At 49.6% G+C, this 16,665-nt stretch overlaps 1 protein-coding gene across 2 annotated transcripts in view; it reads left to right on the top strand.

The window, feature by feature from the left end:
* The first annotated feature begins 15,871 nt into the window (after positions 1 to 15,871).
* Positions 15,872 to 16,665, top strand: part of TSPAN14 (tetraspanin 14) — a 63,110-nt gene continuing 62,316 nt past the window's right edge. Inside the window, exon 1 of one of the 2 annotated variants that reach the window (XM_024253695.3) lies at positions 15,872 to 15,964. The gene's annotated coding sequence lies outside the window, so the exon portion shown is untranslated. The remainder of the gene's footprint in view (positions 15,965 to 16,665) is intronic. The other variant, XM_024253694.3, reaches the window with a different exon arrangement.

Here is a 16,665-nt window from a genome sequence, read left to right as displayed (position 1 = left end):
ACTGAAACAATGCTAAGGAAAACTTCAGAATGTACATTCAGTAGGATACAGTTTACATAAATGTGTAAGGCTTGCAAACAGTATTGTGTAAGCTCCATATATAGATGGTAAAAGTGTAAAGACAAATACAGAATAATTACAGTCAGGGTTGAGCCCCATCTGCGAGCCTCACACTAAACAAAACAAAAAACGAACAAAAAAAAAACATGCCATTGCTCAGTCTAGATCCTAGTCCAGTTAAACCAGAATCTCTGGGGATGGATCGATCCAGGCATCAGTATTTTTTAGAGCTCCCTAGGGGATTCTAGTATGTAGGCAAGGTGGAAGACCACTGCCTTACATTGACAATTGTGAAATCTTTAAGAAGCAGAGGAATTTTCCCCTTTCGTGCCAAGTCTTGGTCCGCGTCTGTTTTGAAGTTAGTTAAGAGACACCCGTGCCCTAATTTCCATGGTGTTCAGCCAGAAAACATGAATAAAGTCTCTCAAGAGACAGCTGAGCCCAGAACATGGTCTTCCAATATCAGTTTCTGCTAAAGGGAACTCCTTGGGGAAATGGCTGATTGCAGGATTGGGGCAGAAAATGTACAAGATGAGCCTGTAACATCTTGTACCAGATACCAAGCAAGCTCTCAATCACCACTAAGGGCTTGTATAAAGGACAGACTCAGGAGACAACTCTCACTTGCCAAAGATGGGACTCTTTGAGCATCAATAAGAATAATGGCAGTGAATTAAAATACATCAGATGTTTAAATCAATGAGTTCATAATGATCCTTTAAACAAAGAAAATCTCTGGATAATGCTAAGAAAGCAACTCATTTGAAACCTGGTAAAGAAAGACAAGAATTTATCCTGGCTTTGTTACTTGAAAGTTACCAAAGAGTTGATGATAGAAGTTTCTCATTGCAGAAGCACTCGTTAAGGCCCAGGTCCAGCCATAATTAGAGTGAGAGTTGCCAAGGGGTGGCCAATGGGAGATACCTGAGTCCCCGAAAATGCCTCTCTGAGTCTGTCCACAGGGCAGCTCCTTGCAGAGCTTTGTTCTGGCAGAAGATGCCTCTAACTGCACTCTTCATCCAACAAGATGTGCTGGTCCCACTTGCTACACTAAATGCTCTCCCAGCAGTCTGAGTCAGTCAAAAATCTTGATCTTGGGGCCGGGCACGGTGGCTCATGCCTGTAATCCCATCACTTTGGGAGGCTGAGGCAGGTGGATCACATGAGGCCAAGAGTCTGAGACCAGCTTGGGCAACATGATGAAACCTTGTCTCCACTAAAAATACAAAAATTAGCCGGGCGTGGTGGTGCGCACCTGTAGTGCCAGCTACTCAGGAGGCTGAGGTAGGAGAATCGCTTGAATCCAGGAGGTGGAGGTTGCAGTGAGCCGAGATTGTGCCACTGCACTCCAGCCTGGCCAGCAGAGCGAGACTCTGTCTCAAAACAAAAACAAACACACAAAAGAAACAAATGTTGGAAAGGATGTGGAGAAAAGGGAACCCTTACACACTGTTGGCAGGAATGTAAATTAGTACAGCCATTATGGAAAACAGTATAGAGTTCCTTAATATAGAGATCTTATATGATCCAGCAATCCCACTACTGGGTATTTATCCAAAGGAAATGAAACCAGTATGTTGAAGAGATACCTGCATGCTCACATTCTTGGCAGCGCATTATTCACAATAGCCAAGATATGGAATCAAGATAAGTATACATCAGTGGATGAATGGATAAAGAAAATGTGGTATATGTACACAATGGAGTACTTTTCAGCTTTTAAAAAGAAGGAAATCTAACACTGGGTGTGTTAGTGCACATGTAGTTCCAGCTACCCAGGAGGCTGAGATGGGAGGATTGCTGGAGCCCAAGAGTCTGAGACCAGCTTGGGCAACATTGCCACACCCCATCTTTAAAAAATAATAAAATAAGGAAATTCTGTCATTTGTGACAACATGGGTGAACCTGGAGGCCATATGTTAAGTGAGATCATGCAGTATCTGTCTTTCTATGCCTGGCTTTACTTATTTGTGAAAAAAAAATTTTTTTTTTCAAAAATTGAACCCATAGGCCAGGCACGGTGGCCCACGCCTGTAATCCCAGCACTTTGGGAGGCTGAGGCAGGTGGATCACCTGAGGTCAGGAGTTCGAGACCAGCCTGGCCAACATGATGAAACCCCATCTCTTTTGTATTTTTGTACTAAAAATAGAAAAATTAGCCAGGCTTGGTGGCAGGCACCTGTAATCCCAGCTACTTGGGAGGCTGAGGTGGGAGAATTGCTTGAACCTGGGAGGTGGAAGTTGCAGTTAGCCAAGACCACACCATTGCACTCCAGCCTGGGTGACAGAGTGAGGCTCCATCTCAAAAAAAAAAAAAAAAAAGGAACCCATAAAAGCAGAGAGTAGAATGCTAGTGGATGGTGAAATTCTGCACATTAGATGGGCTGGGGTGCCATTGGATATCACCCCTGGGAATGAGATGCACCATTGGGCCAGCAGCCTAAAGCTGTACACCAGGCTGACTAGGGTGCCTGCCAGGAGGTGTAACTGACTCTGCGTTCATGTTCTTGATGAGCTCTTTGGTACCTACCTAGGAGTCAGTGCTCATAAAAGAATGATAAGAAATCTGTCCCTGACCATGGCAGATGTTGCCTCCTTCTTCCTTCACTGCCACTGTCTTGGCAGCCCTGCAGACATCCCTCATTTCTCTTGGGAAGATTGTTTTACATACCAATATTGCTCTAGACTTTCTTTTAGCCCAAGTAGGAGGAGTGTGTGCAATTGTTAACACCTCCTGCTGTACCTGGACAAGCACATCAGATTTCATAGAAACACAAGTAGGCTGGGCACGGTAGCTCACACCTGTAATCCTAGCACTTTGGGAGGCCAAGATGGGCAGATCACCTTAGGTCAGGAGTTTGAGACCAACCTGGCCAACATGGTGAAACCCCATTTCTACTAAAAATACAAAAATTAGCCAGGCATGGTGGTAGGCGCCTGTAATCCCAGCTACTCAGGAGGCTGAGGCAGGAGAATTGCTTGAACTGCGGGCGGTGGAGGTTGCAGTGAGCAGCGAGCCAAGATTGTGCCATTGCACTCCAGCCTGGGTGACAAGAGCGAAACTCCATCTCAAAAAAAAAAAAAAAGAAAGAAAAGAAAAGAAACACAAGTAGAAGAAATTCAGGAGCAGACCCACACAAGCAGAAAAAATTTAGGAGCAGGCCCACCAGCTGCAGACAGTGGGGCTACCTGAAGGATCCTTCTTTGACTTCCGTACCAACTTCTTAACGGGATCGCTGGGTCCAAGGCTAGGTCATGCTCCAGGCAGCCCTGGTTATTCTGCAGTTGTAGGGGTCCTCCTGGGCCTCGTGAAATGGATTCTGGCTATGGCTCAATGATGTTGCACTGAGATTGTGTCAGTTAAAGTGTTAACATCGAACTAATGAGACAAAACAAACCCCTGCCTCCAAATCCAGGGAGGTTGGTGGGATATGAAATTGACCAGCTTTGCTAAGGGGGATATCTGGGTTTCGGATGGACTACAGGGCAGTTCTCCAGATGGCCTTGGACTAACCCAGTTCTCCCAGCTTTCTCACTGTAGTTCTCAAGAATAACTGTAGAATGTGCTGGGAATGCAATAGCCTGAGGTCAGGAGGAACTAGCCAGAACAGCCTGGGCTTGTTCCTGTCCCCGCCATGAAAGAATGCCCTTCAGGCCGGGAGAGGCGCTCACGCCTGTAATCCCAGCATTTTGGGAGGCCAAGGGGCAGATCACCCGAGGTCAAGAGTTCAAGACCAGTTGGCCAACATGGTGAAACCCTGTCTCTACTAAAAATACAAAAATTAGCCAAGTGTGGTGGCACACACCTGTAATCCCAGCTACTTGGGAGGCTGAGGCAGGAAAATCACTTTAACCCAGGAGGCGAAGGCTGCAGTGAACTAAGATTGTGCCACTGTGCTCCAGCCTGGGTGACAGAGAAAGACTCCTCAAAAAACAAAAGAAAACGAAACAAAAGATGATGATGAAGAAGAAAGAGTGGATTTGGGAAAAAAAAAAAAGAAAAACCAGCAGTGTCTGCCATAATATATTTATGAGAAAATACGTGAAAACTTGTAACAGTATTTGCCCTAGGAACAGGATACTGGTGATTGGGGACATAAAGGAGAATGTCCCTTTTAATACCCTTTTGAACTTTTATAATCTGTTCCATATGAATATATTAACTAATCACACACTTTTAACAGAGTAATAAAAATGCACCATACTGCGTGCTTGGTAAACCTCCCTAGCTAGTTCACTGACAAGAAGTTTTTGTGCCCTCACCCTTAGCCCCTCAGAGAGGGCTATTTGTGTTGTGAAACTCAGGCCACATAGAACTGTAAGAAATCCATTTGATTCAAGGAGCACAGGAAGTCTCATGGGCCTGCATGGGTAGGAGCCTGGAAAGGGACACAAATCCAGCTAAGTGTCCTGGGGGGGATGCCAATCTTCCTGAGCCAGTGGACCCAGCTGGTACTAGCCCTCCCTTGTGCCCTTCATGACTGTGCTAGGCTTCCTTAGGGGGAGAGAAGGCCAGTTCTGCTGCTAAGCTCTCACCCCAGCACTGCTTATACACAGAGGCAGGAGGAGGCCAGATGCCTCTGGCCAGGAGGGGCTAGGGTGTGGAGCCTGGGGGCCAAAGCACAGCCAGCTCCTGGGAAAGCGGGTGCTGCATGAAGCAGGAAGTCTTTAAAGTCTCTGCCATGTAGAGCTCTGGGCTGCCCTTATTGGACTCTCATCTTTCCCCAGCCTTCATGACTCAAGAGAGCCAAATTTATGAACCTCGTCATTCTTCAGCTGACGATAATTTTTAGAAAGTAGATTTTCTTTGAACATTTAAACATTAAATGTAATCAGTTACACTCTTCCCAACTGTAATGACTCAGTCTCATAAATGTTTAAAACGCCTTTAAAAATTGACAAATAATAACATAATCATTACAAAACTGGATCTGTATATGCATGCTAAAACCAGTTACAAATGCTAATATGTGGCTCTAAATTTGCTTTTTTATTATTTGCAGTTAGCAGCCTTAGCAGCAGGTGGCAAGACATTATGTGCCCAGATGTTGCTGTCCCATCCTGGGGACCTCAGAGTTGGCCATGCCACACCTTCCATTGGAGGCACCCAGACTCTCCACGGTCTGCACCACAAACCCCGATCCTGGGCACATCGACTGGACCGGGGGGGACCCTGGACCCTAACTCAGGCCTCTGTGAACTAGCCAGGGACCTGTAAAACCTGTACAAAGTTTTTCCCCAGAAGGGGCGCAGATGGTGACAGCTGCCCGGCAGAAGGCAGGGAGGAGCCCTGAGGGGAAGCTGGCCAGAAGTTGCTGGCACCGTGGAGATAAATGAGATACCAATGTCTTAGCGAGAATAGAGAGTGGGTGACGTGGAGGCAGTACTAGATCCTGACCTCTGCTGGGCGATTCTCCTAAGGGCCTGGCTGCGAGGTTGTGCTGGGTGGCTTTCTACTTCCTGTGCTCAGACAGGCAAAGGAAAATAACTCAAAAGCTGTTCTGAGCCAAAATGATGGCATATGCCAAGTGCACAGGAAATGGAAGCTGGTCCAGAAATGTGTATGCAAGAAGTGAGAGGAGCAAGACTGAGTGGAGGGTGACCTGGAGCTGTGAGGCCTCAACTGATCCCACAGGAGCTCTGAGTTGGGATCACCCAGCAGATGCCCCAAAATGAGACAAGGGGGCTTTGTAACTCCCACCCATCACTCATTTAGTGGACATAGGCTGCACGCTGCACCAGGAATGGGGGTGGGGCAGAGCCCTGGCGGGGGGCAGCTTCCTTCTGCCAGGGGCAATTCCAAGTGAGTGATCTAATCTAACACAGTGGGTCCTGAAGTGTGGTCTAGGTGGTCACAAACCAGAGGTGACAGGCTAGGTCACTGTGTGTGAGGTAGGCCTGTGGTCAGAATATGGTTGGAGAAGCCCACTCAGAGGCCAGGCCTGGTTAATCCCTGTAGAACAATGGAAGGAGCTGTGTTCATGAAATGAACCTCTAAGGGTTTGCAGGAGGAGGACTGATAGGATCAGATTTTCTTTCTAGTGTGAGGGATGGGGAACCGGAGCTCAGGAGAGGGATCTGGCCATAAAGATGGGTGGGGCCAGTGCACAGAGGATTCTAAAGACACAGAGTGGCACTGAGGGCAGAGAGCCTGTGGAGATGAGAGGGGGAAGAAAGTGGTGTTAGATGTTTCCAGCATCTGGGAAAAGTAGCATTTGCAGGAAATGGGGAGCAGGATCTGCAAAGAGACTGAGGAGGAGCTGCGTGCAGGACACGTGGTCCCGAGTGGGTAGAGGAAGAGAGCCAAGGGCTCCAGGAAAGAGAGAATCAGCAGTGCCAGACAAGGACTGAAAAGCCCTCCCTTCCTCCCCCAACACACAGAAAGACAGACAGACAGACACACACACACACACACCCCCCCGTGGTTTAATAAACTTGGAGTTTCCTCAGACTGCCTCTAGGTGGCAGTGTCTGCACGCAGCATCAGCTGCTGCGCAGCCCTCCCCGGGGACTACCAGATTCTCCCATGGAACCAACTAAAAGTCCCCAGAGCTGTGACAGGGACAGGGAAAGGTACCTGTGATGTTTGCAGCATCCCTCTGTTTTCTGCTCTGTGTCAGAGGAGTCTAGGTGTGCCTCTCTCCCCTACTTTATAGTGGTAGGGGGAACTTTCAGTGGCTCTCCTAGCAGTGTCTGCGCCTAGAGGTCCCAGGGCCTTAGCCGACCCTCAAATCTCTGGGTGTGAGATTGAGACAGACTGGGGACTCAGGTGTGGTCATAAAGCTGACAGTCCTGCTTCTACCACTTATCAGCTAGGTGATTCCCTCTGAGGCCCCTTTCCACATTTATGTTACTAAGTCAGAGCTTTGTGAAGGTCAGTTTGCGTGACATTATTCCAGAAGTAACACTCTGTGCTGTCAAGTGGCTTTGACATCCGCACAGATCCCATAGTTCCCTGGGTAGACATGAGCAGCTCTCCAGCCTGAGTGGACCCAGCTTTCAGGGGCAGAGTTGAGACTTAGCCCAGGCAGTCCCATTCCTGGTATTATACTTGCTCTTAACATCTAGGATCTGCTCCCTCCCTTGATGTCTTATTTGGCCACATCTGGGGTTTTCTTCTTTGGCAAAACTTTCTTCTCCCATGTGGAGTCATTACAGTGTGGTTGATGCACAGGGCTGAAAGGGCCATGGGATGTCACCTGTTGAACAACCTTTCTTTCTCTGCCACCTTCAGTTTATGAAATGGGACAACTGAGGGCAGAGAGACAATGGGACTCCTTGTCACCACCATCTGTTTAGACGTCTTAGATGCCATAATTAAAGGGTGTTCCACTGTGTCTTGTCCTCACACATGGGCTCCTATCACAAATCTTAGTCCTAACTATTTGCAGGGGACACCACTGGCAGGCAGAGGTCCCATGGCTGAGGCTGTAGATGCAAATAAGAGTAGGAGCCTCCTAGAAGCTTGCAGATTCCTTAAAATAGATTGTTCTGGAACAAATAGGCCAAGTATAGAATGACAGGCCAAGAAATAAATTTCGTTTCTGTTCTCTTTTCCCCAAGGCTCCCTGACCTCTTTCTTCAAGAAAGGCAACATCAGTGCAAAACTGAGCTTGAAGTAAAAGTTCTACCAAAGATGTTGGCGCCTAACTCATTGCCATTGCCTGCACTCCAAGTCCTGCCATATACTGATGGAGTGACCCATCTTTCCACTAGCCTCTTGGTCCTGACCTCTTCACCCTCAGGGCCATTGGTTTCTCCGTTTCTTCCATCTTGATCACCTGGTCCCATGGATACACACCTCTGTCTGACCACAGCCTTGTGTCACCATATCTCCCTTCTTCACATGCTGAGGGCCCTCCAGCCCCAGCCTCATCTTCTTTCCCCCTATCTACTAGCCCCTCCAGCTGTCACTTCTCTCCCCTAGTAGCCAAGACTCAGGATACAACACCTCAACTGCTTTATTTCCAACCTTCTTGAATCCTTTGCACCATTGTTTTTCTATCATGCTCTCCTGGCAAACCCCAAATTTTGATCAATCCTGCTGTCTGTACTCTCTGCACTTGCACTTACTCCAGCTGCTGAGTACTGACGAAAAAGGTCATGTAATCTGAGATGTGTGTCACTCTCACTCTGGGTCTCCATTTGCAGCTGGGCTTGCAACCCTTCCCCAAACATTCCTGCTTGCCCCTGCTCAGAGGTGTCTCTCGTTCTCTCCTAGGTTTCTCTGAAATCCTTGGATCCCACCCAACACCCACTTACCTTCAGCAGGTGCCCATTCTGTCTACTTCCAGAGAAAGTGGACCCCTTCCCTTAGGAAGCCTCACCGAACCCACAAACATCTGCATCCTCACCCAGCTTATCTTCCTGCCTCCTGTCTCTATGAAGGTCCTGCTGTCCTCCAGTTTGGGGCTCTCCTCTTGTTCCGAACACCAATCCTTCCCACCTTCTCCAGCAAGCGTTTTCTCTCTTCCTTCAGACTCTCCCATCTCCCCTCTTCTCTTGCCTTCTCCCTTCATCATTTAAACATATTTGGGTCTCTCCTTTGTTTTTCTTGTTATTTTCTTTTAATAGAAACAGGGTTTTACTATGTTGCCCAGGCTCACCTGGAACTCCTGGGCTGAAGTGATTCTCCCACCTGGGCCTTCCAAAGTGCTGGTATTAAAAGCATGAGCCATCGTGCCTGGCCCAAGTCTCTCCTGCAACTGCTTATCCTCATCATCTTCCAGTTAACAACCTCTCTCTAATTTTCCAATTGCTGTTCAGCCCACTGTTAACTGTCTTTGACCCAATTCTCCACTGAAACAGTTCTCTGAAGCTATTAACCCCATGGTTGCTCTTCAGCCTTGTTTCACTGGCCCTCTGCAGCCCTGGAAACTGGACCACTCCCCTCTTCTTGAAACACTTGTTGCCCCTGGGCTTCCATCCATTCCACCCTCTTGGCTTTTCTCCTACCTCACTGGACAGTCTTCCTCAGTCTCTTTGGTCCCTCTGCTCTCTCATTTTCCAAAGATTCTGTCCTTGGTCCTTTTCTCATCTCCCAGTCCCAAAATAATCTCTACTCTGATGATTTCAATTATCACATGCTGCTTCCTCAATATCGATTCTCTCTTCTTTCTTTAAAACAGGAGTTAATTTTTTAAACATTTCCCAACCTCCTTTGGAGTTAGGGTGTGTCATGTGACTGCACTCCGCGAGTGAGGCATAAGCAGTAGTCTGGGGATTTCTGGGTAAGTTTTAGGTGTTGCTCCTTCATTGTTTTTGCTCTTTCTTCTGTCTGGAATGTGGGTGGGAAGCTGGAGCTGGGGCAGCCATTGTATGACCACAAGCCAACTCTGCCCCATAAGGAGAGCCAGACACACCAACAGAGAGGAGCTGGGACCTGATGACATTGTGGGGCTGCTGACCAGCCTTGCTCTGCTTACCTTTAGACTTCTTGTTGTGTCAGAGTTTTTTCCTACAACTACAGCAAGAAAGCTGAATGTAGTTAAAGCAATGTAGTTGTGTTGCTATTTTCTCTCCCCTCCCTCCCTCCTTTCCTTCCCTCCTCCCTCCCTCTTTTCCCTCCTTTCCCTCTTTCTCCTCTCTGTTTTCTTTTTTTTTTTTTTCCTAAAGAGATGGGGTCTTACTATGTTGCATAGATTAGTCTCAAACTCCTGGGCTCGAGTGATCCTCCTGCCTCAGCCTTTCAAAGTGTTGGGATTACAGGTGTGAGCCACTGCACCTGACCTTGGGTTATTGTTAGAAAAGCTAAATACAATTTCAAATGGATACAAGTTCCAAATTGATAACTTCTGTTTAGCTGTCTCTCTTAACTCCATACAGCAAATTGCACCTCTCCACCCTACCCAGGAACACTTCAAATGGAAGACGTCTAAGGCATCACCTCTCACCAAACATATTATACATCCATACAGGGTCTCTTGTGTTCCTTCTCAGTGAATAGCGCCACTGCCCATGCAGCCAGAATATGATGTCTCTTTATTCCTCATTCTCCCATGCAATTAGTCACTTGTCAGTTCTAGCTCCTAAATATATCTTGATTCTGTCCACCTCTTTCTATTTCCTCATCATTTCTTTCCTAACCATTTTTTATTCCAGTCTTGCTCCCTCCCACCTTCCCTTCCCACTCCAGCCTTAGGGATCTTTCTAAAGCACAGATGTAACAATGTCACTATTCTGCCTAAAACCTGCCCAGGGCCTAAAGAATACTTGGTATATAAGACTGCTAAAAATGATGATGTTGGCCTTGCACACACCACTACCCCTTCTTCTGCATAAGCCTTGCCCTACTGATCATAGGCATGGGCATGCGACCCAGACCTAGTCCAATTACGGTATCTCATCTCCCTCACCACACTGGTTGTGTCAGAGTTTGTTTGGCTCTCTCAAGCCACTCCATGGTGCTGTAAGAATGGGTCCAGGAGTGAACATGTGACCAGAGCTGACCCAATTAGGATCCTTTTTTCTTTTTTTTTTTTTTGAGATGGAGTCTTCCTCTGTCGCCCAGGCTGCAGTGCAATGGCACAATCTCAGCTCACTGCAACCTCCATCTCCCCTGTTCAAGCGCGATTCTCTCACCTCCGCCTCCTGAGTAGCTGGAACTACAGGCATGCGCCACCACGCCCAGCTAATTTTCCTACTTTTAGTAGAGACGAAGTTTCACCATGTTGGCCAGGCTGGTCCGAAACTCCTGACCTCAAGTGATCCGCCCACCTCGGCCTCCCAAAGTTCTGGCATTACAGGCGTGAGCCACTATGCCCGGTCGATCCTTTCTTGAGATTTGTTCATACCGACTTAAGAGTGTAGACTTACTCAGTCACACACCTGACATGGCAAACTCTGAGAACTAGGAGAAACAGAGGGTAGGGCCCCTGGTCTGGGACGCTGTCAGGATCAGCCCTGTTTTGTGTCACTGGTTTCAAGTTCTTCTTTCAATTCTGTGAGCGATCTGAGGCTCCTTCCAGTATCTCCCCTTTGATGACCTAAGCTAGTCTGAGTGGGGTTCTCATTTCCAGCCAAAATGTCCCGACTAATCCTTGGTAGTCTGGTCCTAATAAGACATCTTTCCTGGGTAACAGAGTTCTTTACAGCTTACCCAGTATTTTTCGAAGTTTTACAAACTTTATCTCTTTGGATTTTTATTACAAGCTTGTGAGGTGGGTTTTAGTATTACCTTGACTTTACAGATAAGAACAGCAGGGCTCAGGGATGTAAAGTGGTTTGCTCAAGATCATGTTGAGAACTAGGAGAGCTTGGACACCAACTCCCTCTTCTGTTCAATCTCACTCTGACCTGCCCATTGACCTGTAAACACACACAGAGGCTGCAGAGTGGAGCCCAGGGTGGGAGTGCAGCACTGGGGACCGACACAGAGGGCTATAGAAGAAGTCAGGGGAAGACAAAGGGCAAGCTCTTCCACTTAAAATTTTATCTGTGGCAGCTTCAGGTCCAGGAAAAAGAGGAGAAACTCTCAGCTTTTTTCTTTTCCTCCTTCCTGTACTGTTTTTGTTCCCACAGTCCATACATTAGGCTTGCAGTCTGCACTAGAATTCATTATATGCTTGGCAATTATGGTTCTAGGTGCTAGCCAGGAAAGTAAACCACTGGTTACAATACAACCCTTTTATGAGTTGGGGCTGTTTATATTGAATTTTTTATTTTTTAATAAAGGAGAATAAAATAGACCTGTTTTGCATTTTGTGTCTCTGAGGCTCTCTCAAGCCACTCCATGCTGCTGTAAGAATGGGTCAGATAGGCCAGGCACGGTGGCTCATGCCTGTAATCCCAGCACTTTGGGAGGCCAAGGAGGGCAGATCATGAGGTCAGGAGTTCAAGACCAGCCTGGCCAACATAGCGAAACCCCATCTCTAATAAAAATACAAAAATTAGTTGGGTGTGGTGGCACGTGCCTGTAGTCCCATGAATCCAGGAGGCAGAGGTTGCAGTGAGCCCACGCCATTGTACTCCAGCCTGGGTGACACAGTGAGACTCCGTCTCAAAAGAAAAAAAAATGGGTCAGATAAAACTTTGTGGGTCTCTGCTACAGCCGGGAATGGCAGGTGAGTGTCAGATGTGACTGTCTGGGGCGTGGCAGGGAAGGCCATGCTGGCTTTGTGGGTATTCCCACCACACTTTTCATAGCCTGCAGCAGTGTGGCCAACTGTTCCAGAAAGGACACGTCTCCCAGACGCTGCTCAGGCCAGCAAGATCTCCAAAACCACTCAGTCCATGGTTGGCAAAGCTGGCTTCCCCATCTCCTTCCTCCTTGTTCTAGCTCATGACCTCCTGCACATCCAGGATTAAGCAGAAATCACCAGGTGTGAGTAATCATCTTCCCAATCCCAGCCTTTACTAGAAACCTGTCCTCGGCCTCCACACTCCTCTCCTTAATAATGGTGGAGGTGTCCCTTTGTAGGAGGTGACCCTCATTAGTGCCCATACCATATCTCCTTTCACCTGCTCTTCCTATCATGGCCCCTGTCTTCTTCTTAGATCATTCCTATCAGTGTGCAAGCCTGCTTCAGTGACTCCCATATTTTAACAAACCCCTCTTTATTCTAACAAATGTTAGAATTAGATGTGGCTACATGTGCCATAAAACAGAGGATTAAACAAGACAGAAATGTCCTTCTCCCATAAAGAAAGTCAAGAGGTAGTAGTCCAAATGTGTGGTGGCTCCCTACACATTAGCATCCACATTTATTCTCACTTCCACTAACATCCTCAACACTTTGGCTTCCACTTGAGATCCAATATGGATGCTTGAGCTCCAGCTATCTATTAATATATCCTAGTGGGCAGGAAAGAGTAAAGCACATGACTTCCCTTTAAAGCCAGTTTTGAATTTGCACATGGACTCCTACACTTACTTCCTATTGGGAGGAATGAAGTGTAGCTGCAAGGGAGGCTGAGAAACTTGCCTTTATTCTGGGAAGCCATGCGGCCAGACAGAATTAGAAATTCTATGAAGGGAAGAGAGAATTACTACTAGGGGCATCTAGCAATCTCTACCAAAGCATTCTATGCTTCCATATCCTTTCTAGATTCCTCCCAGTTCTCCATTCCCTGTTAGACAAGTTGTGCAAACATGGTAGCTCTACCACAGCATGGCTTCCACCACTACTCCAGGAACACTGCCCTTATCATGTTCACAATTGCCTTCATGTTGCCAGAGCCAACAGGTCCCAGTCCTCATCTTACCTGATCTCTAAGCAGTATCTAACACAGCTGACAACTGCTTTCTGGAAACATTTTCTCAGTCTCTGGGATACTCCTGATTCTCCTTCTGCCTCCCCAGCCTCTTTTTCAGTCTTCTTGCCTGCTTTGGCTCCCCTGGGTCCCTCCTGAACTCTCTCCTCTTCTGCATCTACTCCCTCACACTGTGTGTCCTTCTCAGATCCCATGGCCTTGAGCATCTTTATGCTGATGTATCCCAAAGCCCCTCTCCAGCCCTGGCCTTTCTTCTGAGCTCCTAGTGATAGATAACCCCACTGGTTCTCTAACAGGCATCTTAAGCTCCATGTGGCTTTAACAGAATTCCTGATGTAACTCCCTGAGATGTGGTTGGTGCTTTTTGATCCAATAAATGAAGCACTGTCCACCCACTTACCCCAGCCAGAAACTTGAGTTATCTTTGGTTTCTCCATTTCCTGCCCCCATGTCCTTCCTATCAATGTGTCCTGTTAAGTCCAAAATAGCATCTCTCAACTACTCATCTTAGCACGACCACCACTTTGGTTCAAACCACCATCATCTTTGGCCTGGATTGTGGCAAGCCTAATTGGCTCCCTGCTTTTATTTTTGCCTGACACCCACACACAGCCTTAAATCAGAACATGTTAGTCTTCCGCATAAAACCCTCCCAAGGCTCAACAAAGTCTCCATTCTTTGACACAGCCCACAGGCCCTGCATGCTCTGGCCCCTGCCCACCTTCCCACTCCATCCTGGGCCTCTGCCCCTAGGCTTAAAACTTCAGCCACACTGATTTTCTTTCAGCTCCTTGACCCATCCAGAACTTACCCTGAAAAGGCACCTACACCTACTGCTCTCAGCGAGGAATGTCTCTGCCCAACTTTTCCCAAGGCTAACTTCCTTACTCTTTTGACTTCAATTTCAGCATCACCTCCTCACTTTCCCTTACTGCTTCATCTAAGGTAGCTTTTATTCTCTATTCTAGCCCCTTGTTTTTGTCCCAGCCTTTACTTCAACTTGTGATTATGTATTTGTCTTCTCCACTAAAAATTAGCTTTATTGGGCAAAAGGCCTCAGCTGTCTTGTTCACTGAAGTATCCCACCATGCACACAGGGCCTGGCATATTATCAGGCACTCATTCAAGCACTCACTATCTGCTGAATGAATGGACAGGTTCCCAGGGAGGTTCCAGAGCTGACTGAGCTGTCACAGACAAGTTGCACCCCCCTTAATTAAACAAACAAATAAAATTAGCCAGGCACAGTGGCTCATGCCTGTAATTCCAGCACTCTGGGAGGCAGAGGCGGAAGGACTGCTTAAGCCCAGGAATTTAAGACCATCACTGGCAACACAGCAAGATCTCGTCTCTATAAAAAAAAAATATATTAGCTAGGTGTGGGGGGCCTGCACCTGTGTTCCCAGCTACTTGGGGAAGCTGAAGTGGGAGGTCGAGGCTGCAGTGAGCCACGGTCATGCCACTGCACTCCAACCTGGGTGACAAAGCGATACCTTAGCTCAAAAAACAACCCAAACAAACCTGGGAATGGACTGAACAGTCTCCATTTCAAGACTTCCTCCTTCCATTGTAATTAACCTGTTGGTTGCTTGTACTGGCATGTGGCAACCAGTCTTAGCCCAGTTTTAATAGATCCCTGTTTGGTGTCACCCAACAGAGCAGACCACTCGGCCCTCAGCCACCGAATAAGTTTAAGAAATAGAGGTGTGGCATGCTTCATTCTACAGGTAGGGAGGCTGAGGCTGGGGAGCCGCCCCTGGCTATCCCTAGAAACCCCTCTACCCCACAAGAATCGTCCCAGCCATCTCTTTAGCGTAAAGGTGAGGAACAAATCTCAGCTACGATCCAAAGAGGGGAGCCACCCCTGGCTGTCCCTGGAAACCCCCCTACCCCACAAGAATTGTCCCAGCCACCTCTTTAGCGTAAAGGTTAGGAAGAAATCTCAGCCACGATCCAAAGAAAGCTTGGTATTTTTAGCACCAAGGCCAGAAAGAGCGTGTCCTTACTCCTTGGTTTACAAAGAAATAAAAACCTTTTCCCCTTCCTTCTTTTGAAGACTACCCCCGCCCCCAGGCTCCAAAGCCCGGCAGGAACGCCTCTTATCCCCACCACAGCCATTTTCCTAATCCTTCGCCCGCTCTCCACGGTCATCCCGTGTATCCCTCGAGACGCCGCCTCCCACAGCTCGTGCTTCTCCCAGGTTCGGCTCCGACAAGGCCAGAGCGGTGTCTGCGCAGCGCAACGGCTCAGAGCGCTCGCGGCGGCTACAAGTGCCCGGCCCCGGGCCAGGCCCGGCCTGCGCCGCGCACCCACTGGGAGGGCGCGGACCCGGGCCGCCCCAAGCCTCCGGCACCGCCCAGAGCGGGACAAAGGGGCGGGCCGGCTACCCGGCCTCGCGGTCCCTGGTGCCTCGCGGGCCAGGAGGCGGGGTGCGGTGGGGGAGGGGCGAGGCGGCGGGGGGAGGGGCGGGGCCAGGGCGGGCCCAGGCGCGCGGGGCCGCACCGGGCGGCGCAGGGAAGCGGCGCCCCTTCCTCGGCAGCCGGTAGGCGCCGCGCCTCCGGCCCCGCCCCTCCGCGCCCCGCCCCCGCCGCTCGGACGGCCCGAGTCGCGCCCTCCCGCCCCGCGCCGCCGAACTTGCTCTAACTTCCTCGGCCGAGCCGGGCCGCGCCGCCGCTGCTGCCGCCGCGCGCGGGTGAGTAGAGCGTGGAGACTCGGCTGGGGCGTCGGGCCCTGCCCCTTTCTTTGTCTGAGGCCGACTTCCCCGAGCGTTCTCCGGGGACGAGGGCTGCTCCCTAGGTCCCTGTTTGGCCCCTCAGCCTCCCTCCCCGCCTGTCCGGGAGCGGCCCCGCGGGCGGCGCTGGCTTTGTCTGCCAGGATTGCTCGCTAGAGGTTGGAGGCCTCGGCCGGGACCCCGCTGAGCCGAACTCCGGCGCCGGGCGGACGAGAGCCGCGGCGGGCCCGGGGCCGGCACTCCTGGTTCGGTAGCCCTCGCCCCATCCGCGCGCCCCGGCGAGTGCGCGCCCGTGCCGGGCGGGGTGAGGGCGACGGGAGCCTGGACGGCCGCTGCGGCTCGGAGCTCTGCTTCTCGTCCCCAGCAGCGAGCTCGGGGATGGGCCACCCTTTCGGCTCAGTCACCCACCCTCGGCCCCCCGGAGCTCGGGTCCGGGGTTGGGGTGGGCGTAGGCCGGGGCGGGCCGCCCCTTCCTCCTGCCCCGCCGTGGTTGTGCTCAGTCTCCCACGCTGCCGTGGGTCCCACTCTGCCCGGCTTGGGTTTGGGACGGCTGGAGTTTGAGTAGGCGGTGACCCAGCTTCTCCACGTTAGGCGTGTGGGGTTGTGTTTGGGAGCAAAGCTTGACCCCTGACCTAGCCGGAGTTCTGGTAGAGTGAGGTTTG

This window comes from Pongo abelii, chromosome 8 (assembly GCF_028885655.2).
Source record: "Pongo abelii isolate AG06213 chromosome 8, NHGRI_mPonAbe1-v2.0_pri, whole genome shotgun sequence".
In the NCBI taxonomy this organism is placed as follows: domain Eukaryota; kingdom Metazoa; phylum Chordata; class Mammalia; order Primates; family Hominidae; genus Pongo; species Pongo abelii.
This window is presented reverse-complemented; position numbering and strand designations above follow the sequence as displayed.